This window comes from Lynx canadensis, chromosome A3 (genome assembly GCF_007474595.2).
Source record: "Lynx canadensis isolate LIC74 chromosome A3, mLynCan4.pri.v2, whole genome shotgun sequence".
Taxonomy (NCBI): Eukaryota; Metazoa; Chordata; class Mammalia; order Carnivora; family Felidae; genus Lynx; species Lynx canadensis.
This window is the reverse complement of record NC_044305.1, coordinates 18,265,320-18,280,423: the sequence shown is the minus strand read 5'-3', so window position 1 is coordinate 18,280,423 and position 15,104 is coordinate 18,265,320. Positions and strand designations below refer to the sequence as shown.

General features: G+C 42.1%; 1 protein-coding gene across 3 annotated transcripts in view; it reads right to left on the bottom strand.

The window, feature by feature from the left end:
• Positions 1 to 14,424, bottom strand: part of CHD6 (chromodomain helicase DNA binding protein 6) — a 204,448-nt gene extending 190,024 nt beyond the window's left edge. For all 3 annotated transcript variants that reach the window (XM_030309584.1, XM_030309585.1, XM_030309586.1), the window contains exon 1: positions 14,354 to 14,424. The gene's annotated coding sequence lies outside the window, so the exon portion shown is untranslated. The remainder of the gene's footprint in view (positions 1 to 14,353) is intronic.
• Between the last annotated feature and the right edge of the window lie 680 nt (positions 14,425 to 15,104).

Below are 15,104 nucleotides of genomic sequence, written 5' to 3'. Positions count from 1 at the left end.
CAAGCTATCAGCACAGAGCCCGACACGGGGCTCGAACTTGTCAACTGCGAGATCATGACCTGAGCCGAAGTTGGACGCTCAGCCGACTGAGTCACCCAGGTGCCCCATTTGCAAAGCCTTTCTATGTCTCCAAACCTACTTCTCCAGGCCTCATGCCCACCACAAATCCACAGGTCTCCACTACTCCTCCAGCTACACTGAACTTCCCTGTCCGCACCGCCCCCTCACAGGATACTGTCCACGCATAAAAGGCTTTCTAAACTCACAGACACCAATTCCAGTCTCTGTGATCCAAATCAACTTTCAAGAACCAATTTTAAAGTTTCCTCCTTTCCAAACTCTTAAACAACTTCCCTGAGTAGAGGGCTGCCTCCCCTTCTTGCTTCCAACAAAACTTTGGACATTTATCCAATTATCTAATTTGACATTTATCATGATGTTCGTAGTAGCAGTTTACATTTCTTTCCCTTCTAACAGACTGTGCATTCCTCAAGGGCACAGACCATGTGCATTTATCTTCAAGTTCCTAGTGCCCAGACATGGCTGAAACACAATGCAAGTCCAATAACTGTTTACCAAATGAATGGGTATCACATACTTGTGAGATAAACAATGAACAATTTGAGAAAAGACAAAGGCAGTTCAATATGAAATGCCAAATTAGTTACATGGGCCAAACCTGACTCCAGAAGTGCAGAAGGGAAAGAGGGTGCTTACAAGGGGGATGGCCCCATGAAGATTCCGGGTCCCGAGTTCAAGTTTCAAAGAAAGGAAATTATCTAGACAGGCTGAGAGCAAAGAGCAGAGAATTATGAGCATGGAAAACGGCACAGATATGGCCTGGTGCACATGAAAAAGCCATTTAGCTCAGCTTCGGGTTTCCTCAAAAGATACCCGAAGAAAAATATTAGAAATGAATCATGTTTTTTCTTAGTTATAGAAATCTGTCTCGTTAATCCTCTTCCTAGTCCTTACCACCACTTGATACGTTATGGTTCTGTATATTCAAACACTCACTATAATACAAGCTCCACAAGAACAAGAACTTCCTTCTGTTTACTGCGGCATCCCCAGGGCTTTTATCAATGCCTAGCACATAGTAAATGCTCACTATATATCTGCTGATTGAATGAACATGTTTATTACAGGCCTCTGATCTAATGCTTCCTTTCACCTGGCGATTTCTCCCAGTCTCCACTTCCAAATCCCATGTATCCTTCCACCACTAATAAAAGCTCCGACTCAAAGTCTTCTCTGATTCCTCACTTCCCCCTTTTCTGAACTCCCAAAGGATACTTTTTATGGGCTACCTTGCAGTAGCACAAGTATCAGCATACAGGTATTTATGTATATCTTGGCTCCCCTTTATACTATAAATTCTTTGAGGGTAAGCTCTAGGTCATTCCCCACCCCACCCCCCAGAGCATAGTGCCATGTAGAGCTGTTCAGCAATTCCTGTTAAATAAAAGAAAAAATTAAATGTGGCATAAAGCCTTTAATATCTTAATATCAGAAAGATTAAGATCAGTAATGTCTTTTTAAATTTTTTTTTTCAACGTTTATTTATTTTTGGGACAGAGAGAGACAGAGCATGAATGGGCGAGGGGCAGAGAGAGAGGGAGACACAGAATAGGAAACAGGCTCCAGGCTCCGAGCCATCAGCCCAGAGCCCGACGCGGGGCTCGAACTCAAGGACCGCGAGATCGTGACCTGGCTGAAGTCGGACGCTCAACCGACTGCGCCACCCAGGCGCCCCAAGATCAGTAATGTCTTATCTCCATTCATCTGGGCCCTGCGATACCTGATCCTTTGAAACTATAATATCCAACACTTATGCTTACATGTGCCAGGCATTGTTCCAAGTCTTTACGTAAATGAACTCAATCCTCAAAACAACGAAATGAGATATGTATTGTACAGATGTGGAAACTGAGGAACAGGGAGGTTCACACAGCCAGTGAGCAGCAGAGCAAGGATTCAAACACACAAAAGATGGAATCCCAGAAGGCAGTAAAAGTAGATAACAGACAACAGAAAAGGAATGGAGGTTTCTGTAGTGCAACACTGAGAAAAGTAAATCCTGGTAAGAGACCCTTGGACCTGGAACTTCAGGAGTATCTGTAAGAAGGGATGGAACAGAGAAGTAAACATAAGCTCTGGCAGGACATTATCATGGGCAGAACCCATATTCTATACACAATAGTGGGTACTGAGTTGGTATAGCATAATCAATGGCAGCAAACAACAGTGCTTAAGAATGAAGGGCTCAAAGTGCCTGGGCCACTAGTTCTGCCACACAGGTAAACTTAATTCCTTTGTCTCCATTTCTTCAACTGTAAAATGGGCCAATATCAGTACTCAGCCATGAAGATCAATGATGGTAATACGTGTATATTTACATTATTCAGGATGAGCTTGATTTATGCTGCAATTAAAACTCCATTTAAAAACCTCAGTGGCTTATGGGAATGCAAGCTGGTGCAGCCACTATGGAAAACAGAATGGAGGTTCCTCAAAAAGACTTAAAATAGAACTACCCTATGACCCAGCAATTGCACTACTAGGTATTTATCCAAGGAATACAGGTGTGTGTACTGTTTCAAAGGGACACATGCACCCCCATGTATATAGCAGCACTATCAACAACAGCCAAAGTATGGAAAGAGCCCAAATGTCCATCGATGGATGAATGGATAAAGAAGATGTGGTATATATATACAATGGAGTGTTACTCGGCAATCAAAAAGAATGAAATCTTGCCATTTGCAACTACATGGATGGAACTGGAGGGTATTATGCTGAGTGAAATTAGTCAGAGAAAGACAAATATCATATGACTTCATGCATATGAGGACTTTAAGAGACAAAACAGATGAACATAAGGGAAGGGAAACAAAAATAATATAAAAACAGGGAGGGGGGACAAAACAGAAGAGACTCATAGGGGCGCCTGAGTGGCTCAGTCGGTTAAGCGTCCGACTTCGGCTCAGGTCACAATCTCGCGGTCCATGATTTCGAGCCCCGCGTCGGGCTCTGGGCTGATGGCTCAGAGCCTGGAGCCTGCTTCCGATTCTGTGTCTCCCTCTCTCTCTGCCCCTCCCCCGTTCATGCTCTGTCTCTGTCTCAAAAATAAATAAACGTTAAAAAAAAATTAAAAAAAAAAAGAGACTAATAAACATGGAGAACAAACTGAGGGTTACTGGAGGGGCTGTGGAAGGGGGCATGGGCTAAATGGGTAAGGGGCACTAAGGAATCTACTTCTGAAATCATTTTTGCACTATATGTTAACTAATTCGGATGTAAATTTTAAAAAACAAAAAAGAAAATTTAAAAAAATTCAGTGGTTTAGGGGCGTCTGGGTGGCTCAGTTGGTTAAGCGTCCGACTTCAGCTCAGGTCATGATCTCACAGTCCGTGGGTTCAAGCTCCATATCAGGCTCTGTGCTGACAGCTCAAAGCCTGGAGCCTGCTTCAGATTCTGTTTCCTTCTCCCTCCCCTCCCCCGCTCACGCTCTGTCTCTGTCTCTCAAAAATAAATAAATGTTAAAAAATTTTTTTTTAATAAATAACTCAGTGGTTTAAAGCATAGGCTTATTGCTCACACTACATAACCACTGAAGATTTCTTTCAGAAAAAAAGAGGTATTTGCCTAGAAGTGTCTCACATCACTTGTACTCAACTTTCAATATCCAAAGCAAGTCACAGAGCCATGTTCAACTTCAAGGTGATGGAGAAGTACTATTCTACCAGGTACCCAAAAGAGAAACAAAAATAGGGCATCAGTGAACAGCCCTAAGAACCACACCACACAAGAGCCTAGCACCATACCTGGCATACAGTAAGTGTTCAGTGATTGGCAGCTGCTATGATTATCACAATAATTAAGGGGTCTGGGAAAAACCTATTGTAATAATCCTAAATTAAAAAACTGAATGTGTGTGCAGATGTGGGGGAAAAAACTATCATTCACATTATTTGCAATAAAGCAAAGGTAAATTTACAAAGGATTTCACAATGATATCATGGAGGGATATGCCAAAAAGTTTCTAGTAAATAAAAAGTAGTAAACAAGAGTTACCAAAATAGTACCACAAGCCTTTTACCATGATATAAAAGGAAAGGACATGCCAAAATGTTTCTAGTAAATAAGACATAGTAAACAAGAGTTACCAAAATAGTACCACTCATTCCTACTCATTTAAGACATGTAAAGTTTCATTGATATCTTTGTTTTATTTGAGAACATTAAAAAAAATTATTCAGCCTTTCACAAATTCACTTCTAATCTCAGAACCCAACTTCCCCATACTATCCCCATAAGTTCTTAAGGTAATTCTCCCACAGGGGGTTTCAGGACCTTCACCATCAGAGTCAGGGAAAGAGTCCTATTTAGTAAAATGAGAATTGAATTCTAAGCCTGACTTGGCCGCAGACCAGCTCTATGGCCCCACAAAATACTTATATGACTAGAAGTCCATTCTGTCATCCATAAGATGATGAAATTGAACTAGATGGCCTCTAAACTCCCTTCCAAAACTACTCTCTCGCAATCCTGAGAAGCCAGAAAGAGGCTTTGGTTTAGAGGAATCTAGTTGAGATGCTGAATTATGTAAGACCTGATAATGCATAAAGCTTAAACTAGAAATAACTCCACAAGCACAGCTCTGATGGTAGCAACAAAGCTTAGTTCAAGAGTGAGCACAGGGGCAAGTCAGAGCACCCAGGGAGAGCCCTACTAGCATGAAGTGCTGCGCTAGAGTGGAAAAGGGTGGGCAGAGTACGACTAGTATGTGTAAATAAGGAGACTGGTATTTGTCCATGGCTTATGAAATCAGTCTTTTAGTAACATGTCATACCACATTCCAGTCACAGCTCTAGGAACCAGTGACAGTGATGGAAACAAACTGGAAGCAAAGAACCTGCAAACATTTTAAACTTAAGATCTGTCAACTATCAGATCTCAGTACCAACAGACTGTATTTTTCAATTCCAAAGCAGCAGTCCAAATATATACCTAGAGATTAAGAACTTGAAACTCTTTGGAGAAAGTCTGACAAAAGAGCCCAAAGCACCATGTTACAAAATGTTGAGCCACACCAATCAGTGATACTCGTGTCATTTTCAGCTACACAGAAGCCCCTGCCAAGACAACCTACCAGGACATCTTCACTCGCTGAGAATATAAGACCATCCCTACAACAACATGGGAAATGGTGCTTTTTAATGAACACCAATGGAAGATAACACAACATTAATTCATGCCATAAACACAGTAACTGACACTGTTGCATTGACAATTTTGTGATTCCTGCAGCCCTATCCACGATCTTTAAGGAACCTACCCACTCTAAGTATATCAACACTCTGAGTGTATCAACAACATGGAATACCCTTTACTGTCTCTTATGCTTCAAAAGTCATTGCCTGTATGACTAACAATCTCCTGCCTGAAAACCTAAAACCTGGCAAATATATTTAATAAAATTATGGTCCTATTAGAAAAGACTCACTGTGTGTGGACAGCATTTCAAAAAGCTATGATTCTACATGTGCATCTTCATTTACTTTTACAGCTACGTTTCCTTCCACTTGTCAATCAGAAAACAATCTCCAATACTGCAACGGATACTGATCAATATATTAGAGTCAATGCTATCCTTGACTTTTAGGAGTTTAAATATGAAGTACAAGTAGATGGAGAAAGAGGCAGAGAAGCATATACAACTCTGTATGAGTAAAGGAAATGTTTTACCAATCAATTTTTAAATGTATTGGAAGGGGACAGAGTATAAGGTTCAACCTTTCAAAGGATCCTTGGTGGATATTATTAAAAACAAAAATTACCTTTATAAAATGAAAAACTATCCTCTAAGTAACCAAAAATACTCTCCATATGAAAAAAAATCTCCATTAACTAGTCTAACGTAATGAGAACTCTCCATAACTGGTGCTTTATAATGAGAACTAGAAAACTACAATGTTGCACTTAAAAGCTTAAATCTTTATATGAAAGAAAAAAGCCTAAGAAGTCATATTGCAAGACATTATGCATGTTAGTCACAGCCATGAAGGATCACAAGGCCTCACTAAAACAGCTACCCTGCTGTTTTCAAAACCTTTGTGACACGGATCTAAATTTATTTTCTGACCCTACTATTTTCTTAACGTCAAGTCAACTTTTAGATAAAAAGAGGTAAATATAAATGGGCAAACAGTGCCAACTTTTATTATATGATTGGCTTAGTCTCATTTGAAGTCTAAAGGATAGTCTTGTCCTATATTCTAATTTCTAAAGGAATGGAAAAAATCCACTTCTGCCACCCCCCAAGATAGGGGGACTCTAAAGGATCTAAACCTGTGCTATCAAATGCTAGTGCCACTAGCCGTATGTGGCTATTTAAATTAACTAATATTAAATAAAATGTAAAATTCTATGCCTCAGTCATACTAGCCACCTTTTAAGGGCTCAAAAGCCACGTGATGAGTGGGTCTCACATATATAAGACATTTTTCATCATAGCACAAACTTATACTGGACAGTGCTGATTTAGCACAAAGTTTCTTTTTTTTAATTTTACAACAAAGTTTCTTAGATTTAAATGTGCCCAAAAATCATTAGTACAGCTCATTAAAACAAAGATTACTTGGTCCCTACCCCAGGTAGTTTATTTCAGTCAGTCTGGTAAGTGGCCCCAAAATGTGGGCCATTTCTAAACAAGCTGCAAGAGAATGGTGATGTTACCTATCACCTTGAGTACTGCTCCCTATGGTTAAGAACTTTTTGTTTTTTCCCAATTTATCATAGACTTAATTCTTTTATAAAACACCAGAAAAATGAATTATCAGGAAAAAAATTTTTTTAAACAAAGACTACTATAAACTTACATTTTTTTTATTATCAGACTCAACAGGCAAATCATTTTTCTAAAAAATGCTGTAAAAACATCTAAATGCTTCAAGTTCTGTACTTAACCTGGTCGCAGACAGGTAACAAACAACCCGTAGACCTGCACAGATCTGTGGACTAACACTGATCTAGATCTAGCTCTGATCTAAAAGAACTTATTTCACATTTTTACAATTATCTTTTGGGAGCTGGTCATTAATGATCTCTTTCATATCCTCTCATTTCCTCAACATAGTTTTACAACTCAAGGTAAAAATGCTAATTCTATTAAGCACAATATGGAGTCCCTTAAAAACAATGCTATAAAGGGCCAACTAAGAGAAGCAATCTGGGGCACCTGTGTGGCTCAGTAGGTTAAGGGTACAACTCTTGATTTCGGCTTAGGTCATGATCTCAGGGTTCGTGGGTCAGAGACCCACATCAGGTTCTTCACTGACAGCTCTGAGCCTGCTCAGGATTCTCTCTCCCTCCCTCTCTGCCCCTCCCCCACTCACATACTCTATTTTTCTCTCTTGCAAAATAAATAAACTTTAAAAAAAAAGCAATCTGACGGTGTTACTGTTTATAACGTGATCTGATTCTGCCACATGGTCAATAAGGATGATGCCTTGACTTCTTCAGGCTAACCTACAGTTGAATTTAGACTGCTACCTTCAAAAGAGTCGTTTAGGTCGAAATACACAAATGAACATTAATAAAGTCTTTGTGTTAAATTATATAAAATTTCTTTCAGTAAATAAAATCTATGATTTGGACCTAGCTTACTGGACATAACCTTTCAAAGAATTTTTTTTAAGTTTATTTATTTTGAGAGGGGGAAGGGCAGAGGGAGAGAGAGAATCCCAAGCAGACTCTGCACTGTCAGCGCAGAGCCTTATGTGGGGCTCAAACCCACAAAGGCTGAGGTCATGACCTGAGCCGAAATCAAGAGTCGAATGCTTAAGCAAATGAGCCACCCAGGCACCCTTCAAAGAATTTCTTAGAATACTGATGGTTTCCTTGAACCCAAAGTAAATAGTCCAAGCCAACTTCTTTACTCATGTACACTTAGGGAAGGAACAAATCAAACAGAATCCCCTCATAGGAGTCCATGCCCTTCACGGAACTGCCTCAAGCTTAAGGTGTTTTCCTCAATATTTATATCAAACCAAAGAAATGGATTTTTCTTCTAGTCAACTTCTGGTCTGCCCAACAAATGAACTTCTCTAAGAAAACTTCCAGAATTTCTCAAGTTTGGCCATTTCCTAGAGACTACTTTTAGAATTTTGTTGTAGCTCTAAATATTGTTTTACCAATTTGTTTCATTTTTTCTTAAGCAAATTATAAAATAAGGCTCTGAGAATTTTAACATTTCATCCTCTTGCCTAAAGTAACATCTGGTTTAACAGAACTCAACATATATGCATGTTATCTGCAAAATAAGCTCACATGTTCAACCAGAAATTAAGAAAAATTCCACTTGAAATTAACAACATTGACAGAAAAGTTGCAAGGTATCACATACAAAGTCTGGGGAATATGAAAACGGAGGGGTTATTTTTTAATTGTTCCTCTTAACCCCTTTTCCTCCTAACATATTGAATGAAGCAGTAACTGAATGAGTAAGTAGTATTCAAAGCAAGAAAATGTCAGCTTTTGCCATGGCCACCCCTCCAGTCCCATCTGAAGAGGCACATGGCTGCAGCAGAGAGGCCAAGGACCCTCTAAGACTGTTTTGCAAGTGCCCTCGCGCCTCCTGCTTGAACCTTTACTCTTTTATCAGGCTGCAGGGGAAAGGGTGTGGAACAGCTTCCCAAGGATAAAAATAAGGCAGGGAAGAATTCCAGGGATAACCCTTGCCTGGATGCTGCCCGGAGTGATTCAGAAGTACTTCACCAAGCCCAAGCCAACTAATTCAGACTGAAATCGCAATACCTCCTGAAGGGCAAAAAAAGCTCAACAAAGTCAGCCTCCTGGAAAAGATTTTGCTCATACAAAACAACTAGCTTTGAAATGACCTAAATCAATGATCCTTAATATTGTTTTTGCATGTGGATAGGAAGAGACAGAGGGGAAAAGGGGGGATGGGAAAACACGGGGGTACAGGAAGGGAAGGTGGGAGTCACAGATGCCTTCAAGAATTATGAAAGGAATGGATTCACTGCCCATAAAAGTGCACACACAAACAAAATTTTGCATACTATTTTGGAGAGTTCACAGACCAAAGAGTCTCTAGGGGTCCATGAATCCCAGGATAAAAAGCCTCAACCTAAACAGGTAGAAACTAAAGACCAAGGTTACCACAGTAATTAGACCTTCTTTTAACCTGAAGCCTGACCTTTTATGTAAAAACAATCTTACAATTAAAAAATATAGAGATTTCTGAGCACCTGGGTGGCTCAGTCGGTTAAGTGTCCGACTCTTGGTTTTAGCTCAGGTCGTGACCTCATGGCTCGTAAGTTCGAGCCCCACATCCAGCTCTGCACTGGCAGCATGGAGGCTGCTTGGGATTCTCTCTCTGCCCCTTCCTTCCTCACTCTCTCTCTCTCTCTCTCTCTCAAAATAAAGAAAAATCTTAAAATATATATATAGAGAGAGAGAAAGATTCCAAAAATAAAATACTTTGGTCACATAATGTAGGACAAATTTTTAAATATATTTAAAATTTACTGATAAAATAGTATATTTAATCCATAAAAAAGATCAGTGAAAATACTCCCTACAAAAATCTTTAATTAACAAAGGAGTAGAAAAAGAGAAATCTCCCTTTACTTATTTAGAAAATTCGAATCCAACTTGTTTCAATTCATGTCCTGAAGTTATCTTAAAATTCTACTTCCTAATTTTCCTGAAATTTTCATATACTATCTTAGTAGGTTAAGTTCTGAAATAACTAGCGGATAAAAGCATCATGGCAATCTATTGAAATATCATGGTTTTTTCCTTGCTAAAAATTTAAGTCCTTTGTTATGACTATAGAAAGAAAAGGTACATCAACTGAAAAAAATGATTCCTCAAAATAGGAACTATTTATGTCATATACATTATCAAAGATTCTAAAAGTCTCGACGGCAAACGACATAAAGAGTAAGTACACGAGTATGTAAAGAATCACTATTACAAACTATAAAAACCAACTAATAGGGGTACTACAAGCAAAAAGAAATGCTTTTCTCTGGATTTTATGCAAATAATTCAGTTCAGAAATGGGAACAGGGATGGATATTTTAAAATAACTCCATTTTACTACCTTCAGGACTTTTATGGAAGTAACAGAATTTCTCAAGAGGGTATCAACGCCTCCACAAAATGAACTAAAGAAAAGAACATTTTGGCAAGGAAAAAGTGACTGCATTCTCCCTCTGCACTTCATGGTTATTAGTACCAGGCCAGGGTGAACTCTTAGGTGCCCTACAAGGACCTCTCCTACACTTTGGAGACAAGGACGGTAAAGGGTACCCTTACTGTATTCTAATTTGCTTTTTCAGTGACACATTCTTGAAATGAAGTAGTAAAAATGAGTGAGTGCATAGAACAACTTGTTAGTTGACTTAGCCCCATACCACTAAAACATGACAGCACATTCCAGCTTTTAAAGAAATCTTTAGAGGCTGGTTGGTGAAAAGAATATGTGCTTTGAATCCAGATGATCTGGGTTCAAATTCTGGCTCCAACATTTACTAGTTTTATTGCCTTTATATACTAGCTTCATAAGTTACTTCATCTTTCTGAGCTTCCGTCCATCCTCATGGAATGGCCATGAAAATGAGACATTTTTTCATCTCTGAAGCCCCAGTGCCTGGCTAAGTGCTGAACACACACCAGGTATTCAACGTTAGTGCGTCTTGCACGCTTCACAAGTATGTCACGTTCTATTGGGGAAAAAGAAAAAAAAAACAAAAAACACAACACAAAACACCAAACCTGTTCTCTAGGAAACAGATAGCTAAGCCCTACCTATTATTTTATCTATTTCAAAGAGTTTTCAATGTAATAACTTGGTACAGGGGAATGCAGGCAATTCCATGGAATTCACTGCAGCTTTTCATCTGAATTAAACTAAAGCTTTGTATGAGGAATGGAAGTATAAAGTGAAACACTAAATATTTATTAAAAATAAAGCTATTTCCAGGGTGCTTGGTTGGCTCCATTGGTAGGGCATGCGACTCTTCATCTCAGGGTTGAGTTCAAACCCCACTCTGGGTATGTAGATTACTTTAAAAAAATAAAATCTTGGGGCACCTGGGTGGCTCGGTTGGTTAAGCATCCGACTTCAGCTTCAGGTCATAATCTTGTGGTTTGTGAGTTCGAGCCCTGCATCGGGCTCTCTGCTGACAGCTCAGAGCCTGGAGCTTGTTGCGGATTCTGTGTCTCCCTCTCTCTCTGTCCCTCCCCCGTTCTCTGTCTCTCTCAAAAATAAACATTAAAAACATTTTTTAAATCAAATCAAATCTTTAGGGGTGTCTAGGTGGCACAGTCAGTTGAGTGTCCAACTTCAGCTCAGGTCATGATCTCACAGTTGGTGGGTTTGAGCCCCAAAGTAGCGTTTTATGCCGATAGCACAAAGCCTGCTTCAGATTCTGTCTCCCTCTCTCTCTCTCTGCCCCTCCTCCACTTATGCTCTCTCTCTCTCTCAAAAATAAACATTAAAAAAAAAATCTTAAAAATAAAATAAAATCTTTAAATAAATAAAACTATTTCTAACCTTGTTATCCTGGGGGGGATAAAAGGGAGTGAAAACACAGTCTCCTCGGTTGACTTAGATATTGTCATTGTCAAATACCGAAAATCTTTTTGCAGGTAGAATCCTCAAAACCTCTAACCTGTTCAAAAGGGTCCAGCCATTACCAATACAACTCCATTCAGCCATTACCAATACAAAGTCTTGCCATGAAAGCTGAAAAACATAGGCCCCTACAGTGAGAATCAAGCCTGAGAGTGAGGAACCCTTTTTCCTCATGGTTTAACACAAGAAGACATAACCACAACCTCTGCTTGGGGCAAAGCCATGTTTCCAAGAAAACTGAAACACTTGTTTGAAACTTCTATAAGTCAAAGAGATCTCTAAGACACAGTGTGGTCCAAGCATCTATTGTTTCTGACAAGTTTTCTGTAACATAATGGCAAAAATCACAAATGAGATCTGGTTTCTAAAGAGACAGGATTCTGCTTGAGATCTTTGGTATTTGAAATAGTTATAAGAAAAGTAAATCCATAAATATAAAAACTAACTGCTAAAGGATCTTCCAGAAATACAGTAGTGTTACTTATGGCTCTCCCATTTCACTCCAAACTGGTCTTTCAACTTCTTGTGTGGTTGGCAAAAAGTAACACACTGATGAGTTCAGAGAACTTCCAACTGTATCAATAAATTATAAAAATAATCATAAAAATAGAGAATATTAAAAAGTTGTGGTATAAGTGATCACACTGAAAAACCATGCATGCTGTTAACAACAGAAAAACTAACTATGAACAGGCAAGAAAGAACTGCAGGATAAAAGATGTGACTCCAGGCAGACTGATACCACGATGAGACACAACTAACTTCACAAAAGATTGAGATTTATTTTGCTCATGACCAGACTACAGCAAGAACAGTATCATATTCTAGTTACTATAAAGGAGATTCCAAAGTTAGCAAAAAGGAAAAAAAAAAAAATTGTAAAGGTTAACTCTTAAAAGTCCATTAATGAAGAAAAAGGTTTTAATAATCCTTCATAATTCATCAAGGAGATCTGCCCTGGGACAAAAAGAAGTCCAAAATTAATCATTTTACCACTCCCCATTTTCCCAGGCCTTGGGTTACAGTCACGCATTGCTTATATGAAACCACCTGTTCCGGTTGGCATAAACCATGTTACTTGAATATTCATGCCTAATCATTTTTCATACATAGATCTCAAACCTTCTTTGTACTGTCCTAGAGCCACAAAGTTCACAAAAACTATCTCCCGGAGGTTGTCAACTTGATCTACCAATTCAGCTTATCAACCAACTACCATGCCATGCACAGTCAATAACTACAGATCTCCAGTAAGAAAGACAGTTCACAATTAGCCTTGAGAGCACAGTACTGTGGTCCCTACCAGGACTTAGTTCTAAGTACCACAAGCATGCCCCATAAAGTATGCCGAAATTTGGGGCCTCATGGGATTGTATTCCAATACGCCATCTGAGAAACAATAACTGAATCTCGGGCAGTATTGCACACACTCTGAAAATTACAAAAATTTTTAAATGTGTATCTTCTCTGTTCATGGATCTGTTACAGCAGAAATAAGCAGTTCTGAAGGGGTGGGGAAGAAGGTACATACAACAGTTCCAGGGATGCCTGGAGATGCCAAGGATTCACTGGAAACCTCGGCCAGATTACTAATGGTCCATAAATCCTAATTTGGAGAACACGGGCCTACAAGTTGAAAATTGAATTATATTGCCTTATTAGATCCCACACTACCGAAACCACAGTCATATCAGTCATAACTGGTACTAGGAATACTTTATGTACACAAATATAAGTGCCTGCTTATGTATTTTTAATTGGATCAAATAAAACTGAAGCTGAAAACAAACTCAAATTTCAATTATCTCACCAGTGAGGGGATTTCCTAACAGAGTCTTTTTAAAAACCAAGTAGCTGCCAACCCTCTGCACATCTGACAAGCATGTCTCTGGAAATTTGGGAGCAAAAGACGCCGTTACTTCTCAACAGTGAAGGAAATACCCTAAAGGGGACAGATTCCTCTTTTTTTTTTTTTTAAACCTCAAACATGCAATCTAATAATGCACAAAACTTGGCTGCGGGGTTGCTGGACACCTCCAGGGTTCCAATTTTCGGGGCGAGTGCGCGCTAGTGCGTAAGAAGGGGGCGGAGGGGGAGCGCGCTCCGAGGACGCGTCGGGGCCCCCGCCCCCTCCCGGAGCAGCAGCCTGGCACCAGCCCACCCTCCTCCACCCCTGCAAACAGACGCAGGACGCCAATAGAGCAACTTCTCCGCGGGGGCGGCAGTGGAATAGCGGTCACCCCCGCCGCGCGCGGCGCTGCCCTGCCCGCCCGGGGGTCCCTCCACGGCCCGCCCCGGGGGGGGCCTCCGCACGCCCCGCCCCCGCCCGCCAGGCTCGGGGCCGGGGGCTGCCCGGACCCCCGCCCCTCTGCGCCGCCCGCAGCGGCGCACTCCCAAGGACGGCCGCCCGGCCCGAGCGCGGCCTGAGCGCGAGCGGGAGCAGCGTGCGGCGGAGGCCGGCTCCTCTCCTCAGGCCTCAGGCCGCCGCCTCCCCTCCGCCAGGCCGCCCGCCGCCGGCCCCACTCGGACCCCGGCCGGGCCTCGGCGCCGCCGCAGCCCCTCATCCCGGCTCCATTCATAGGGGCACCCTAGCCCGGCCAGCGGGGCGGGGCCAGGGACCTGCGGACAAGGCCCGCCAGCGAAGGCCGGGGAGGAAAATAAAAAGTTAAGAGAAGAACTTACCTAAAATGGCTCCTGCAGCAGCCAAAATACAAACAGCTATTATTTGGTGAAGTTTAGCTCAGACACCCTGCAAGGACACCCTAACCCAGCTCAGGCCCGCCTTCTCTGCCACGCCATTGGGCTTCGCCGACCCAAAACACAGAGTCATTGGTCAGCCTGACTGCCGCTCAGGCGGAAGCCCATTTCAAGCTTGCTTGCAGGGGCGAGTGATGGGCTCGCTCCATTGTGCTCGTATTTGCATGGATGTGATCGCGGCGATGATTGGCCGGCGCCGGGGCCGCCCCGCCCTCTGCCTCGCGCCCCCCGCCTTGGAGACGCCGCTGCGCGCGGCCCCGCCCCCCGGGACTGAGCGGCGGGGCCACGGGGGCGGGGCGGGGCTGGGGTCCTGCGGGCTGAGGGGGCGGGGCGGGGTCCTGCACGCTGCACTCCGCAGGCAGGGGGCGGGAACCTGGAGCACGCGGGCAAGGAGGGGGTTCTGCCCGCAGGTGGAGGTCTCGCAGGTAGCTGGCTGGCGGGCTGGAAGACGCTGGGCTGGCGTCTCCCAGGGTGGGAGAGGTTGTAGCTGGGGTCCCGCGACAGAGAGGGATTCCGCTTGGACCGCGATCCCGCAGACAGAAGCGAAGAGAGGCGAGGGTCCCGCAGGTCAGGAAAAGATTCCGAGAAACCAAGCGAAGAGTCAAGGAGCTCCATCCTGTGTCTCCAGCCGCATCTCCTGCCGCTCCGCCTGACTCCTGGCATTCTTGGCACACGA